At 39.9% G+C, this 3,643-nt stretch overlaps 1 pseudogene; it reads left to right on the top strand.

The window, feature by feature from the left end:
- The first annotated feature begins 3,128 nt into the window (after nt 1-3,128).
- Nucleotides 3,129-3,248, top strand: LOC145411294 (5S ribosomal RNA; annotated as a pseudogene).
- Nucleotides 3,249-3,643: the final 395 nt, after the last annotated feature.

Here is a 3,643-nt window from a genome sequence, read left to right on the forward strand (position 1 = left end):
TGGCCATCTGCTCGTCAGTGAAGAACTCACGAACTCTGTACCAAAGTCCCAGTTTTGTAGAAGCATTTTTAGCAAGGGATTTAACATAAGCTGTCCAGCTTAGGTTGGGGTTTAGAGTAACACCTAGGATATCAATTGTAGTGGATAAGGGAATACTAACATCATTTAAAATTATGTGAGAGTCTGAGGGATTCTTTCTACTGGAGAAATTAATGTATTTAGTTTTCTGAGCATTATATGAGACCAGATTCTTTTGTCCCCATTGATTAATTTTAGAAAGGTCCTGGTTTAGAGAAATTGCTGTGTTTATTTGGGAATTTAGATCAAATTGTGTAAAGGAGGTACTAAATGTGAAAGAACTATGAAGGGTCGAGTCATCAGCATAAGAGTGTATTGGGTTGTGTGTGACAGATAGGAGGTCATTTATATGAATGAGAAAGAGGGTTGGCGCCAAAACTGATCCCTGAGGTACGCCAGCATTTATGGAATGAAACTGAGAATAAATTCCATCTACCATGACCCGTATTTTTCTACTATGAAGGTAAGAAGAAATGAGAGGAACCAGTGATGCCAGGCCATAGTGTGACATCTTAGACAATAAGGCCTGGTGCCATACTCTGTCAAATGCTTTTGAAATATCAAGTGCTACTGTGTGTGTATCACCATGTTGGTCTATTGTTTTGTTAATCTGACGGGTAAGAAGGCAAAGAATGTCTACAGTTGAACGTTGCTGTCTGAATCCATACTGCTGATCATTGATCAATTTATTGATTTCTAGGTGCTTGACTATGTGTTTGTTAATTAGTGTCTCAAAAACTTTACCGAGAACGGAAGTTATTGCAATTGGTCTATAGTTTGATGGATCAGAAGTTGCCCCCATTTTAGGAACAGGATGGATATTTGCTTCTTTCCATGGGGCTGGAAAAATTGAGGTATGAATGCATAAGTGGAAAAATTTTGCTAATACAGGAGCCAACACTGAGGAGCAATTTTTAAGTACTATTGAAGGAATTTCATCTGGACCAGTGGTTTTGTCTGTTGATAGATTCTGTAATACAGTTCGTACGTATCTGGTGTGAATCATGAAAGGACGCATTTGCAGGGAATCAAAATCAAGTACAGGAATATTATGATTTTCTGAATTTAGGGGTGAGTTCGTTCAAAAAATGTCAACAAGAAGGTAGGCTTTTCCGCATGGGTCACTTACTAGATTTCCACTGGGGGACTGTAACGGTGGAATGGAAGAGGTGGTAGTGAAGTTAGTTTTGAATGAATAAAGGGTTGACCAGAATATTTTGTTATCATTTGGATTGTTTTGTAGTTTGTTAGCTTGTCTATGTAGAAAGTTTGATTTAGAAAGATTGATAATAGTTCTGGCATGATTTCTGATATTTTTATAATAGTTAAAGGCTTCTTTCGTTTTGGTCCTTGTACAAGTGTTATAGGCTATTGTTTTATGTTCTGTTACTCTAGCACAATTGTGGTCAAACCATTTAGGAGAATTACATCTTTTTCTGTAACTATGATGGGGAATGAATGTTTCCATGCCGACTTTAATGAAATCCTGTATGTGGCCCAAAGTGGAATTTGCATCATGGGAGAAAAAGGAGGTCCAAGGAACATCCATGAGAAAATTTTGAAGTCCCTCCCAGTCTGCCCTGTCGTAGTGCCATTTAATCATCACGACAGATTCACAGCAGGAGGGTGTGGTAGGTGTGAAACTGGTGGCTTGAATCAGACAATGATCAGGGGATGCGAGGGGGGACTTCACTTCGACATTATAATTACCTGAGTTGGTTGTTAGAAACAAGTCCAATAAGTGGGGATTTTGATCGGGGTTGTCTGGTACACGGATGGGTTGACTGACTAACTGGGTGAGATAAAATGAGTCTGCAAATAGCTCACATTCAAGATCAGAGTCATCAGTTCTGGCTGAATAAGTGAGCCATTCGACATTATGGACATTAAAATCACCCAGAATAGTAATTTCTGATGCAGTATTAATGTTGAGGACACTTAGTTGTGAAGACAGAGAGTCAAATAAACTCGGCTCTGGAGGGGCATTAGGGGAACGATAAACGCAACAGAAATACTTAATTTTGCAAAAGAATTTAATTTGTATATGGAATAGTCGAAAAAAGAACAATTAAATTTAGTAATCTCCTCCAGGGCAATTTCTGATTTAGCAAGGCAACATATGCCTCCTTTGGGTCTGAAATTTTGAATCAAGATAAAACCATTAAAATTAAATCTAGCTAAATCAGAGGTGGAGCTTACTTGTGTCTGTGTCAGAAATAGCAGATCAGGGGATTCAAACTGGAGGAAATTTTGAACAGAGTTGATGTTGGAGTGAAGCCCCCTAATATTGCAAAAGAAAATTTTACTGCACTGACGAGCAGACTTAGGGCGCCGCAATAATGGAGGTGGCACAGTCACTTGATGACGACCGGCTAGAAACAGTCATGAATACTACTATATGTTGAAAGACAAGGTCTAATGATTTCTAGACAGGATTACCAGATAACAAGCTTTAGAGTGGTGACAGTATCAGGTCTCCATATCATAATAATACAACTCATAGAAAGATAGATAGTAGATAGGAACACCACTCAAGCTAGGTGTGGGAAAAGGAAATGAGCTTGCAAGATTTTACTGAAGGAATGCTAGAAGTGCACCGGAAACACTACATACACACAGACACACACAAGCTTCTAGAACCCAGACCTATGTGTTGTACACATGACACTAGCTCTCCTGTAAAAGAAGGAAGGGATTAGAGAGTCAGAAAGGGGCTAGCCATAGAAGTGAAAGGTTGTGGAGAGAGGAAATAAGAAGAGGGGTCCAACGAGACTTAGCTAGTAAATTATGTTCCTGTGTAATACATACACTGCTCAATTTAAACTTTTCTTCGAAGATAATAAATCAAGATCAACTCCCTGTATCTATCTTTAACTTCTACCTTCGACTACACAATAACAAGAACCAAATCTCAAGATTAACGTATTACAAGCTCAAGATTCACATATATAGTTGGTGGCAGCAGAAGCATGAACCTTGTCTTCAAACTTAAAGTGAATTCCTACAAAATACAAGCTACAAGTTACAAGCTACGAGACATCTCTACGATTAAGTACAAGTAATACCACGTTGAGTACACCGCTTCCCGTCCGATCAGCGAAGTTAAGCAACGTTGGGTCTGGTTAGTACTTGGATGAGTGACCGCCTGGGAACACCAGATGCTGTTGGCATAACGTTCTCCCTACGTGTCAAGTGGGGTTGGTGGAGGACTAGTGCCCCTCCCTGTAAAACAATTAACTCTAAGCCCTTGGCCACCCCGTTTGGGATACATGGCGTCTGGCAATGAATGAATGAACAAGTCTACGAGACATCTCTATAATCTTTTACATGCACGTACAAGTAGCGGCAATGAGTAAATCACAAGAAGAAAGGACCGAGAATAAATCGAGAAAGAAAAACAAAACAAGCAAACGAAAAGCAAGTACACAGCAACATCCCCTGACCCCACTGCTCTCTCCAACCGCCCCCCAACCTCCACTGCTGACACAGGAGTGCAAGAAGGTCGAGACAACGAAGCAAATACCAAGCCCATATTCAGAACTCATCTTACTCACCTTTCCTCACT

This window comes from Coenobita brevimanus, chromosome 88, assembly GCF_032717465.1.
Source record: "Coenobita brevimanus isolate Jiangsu-jjx chromosome 88, ASM3271746v2, whole genome shotgun sequence".
Taxonomy (NCBI): domain Eukaryota; kingdom Metazoa; phylum Arthropoda; class Malacostraca; order Decapoda; family Coenobitidae; genus Coenobita; species Coenobita brevimanus.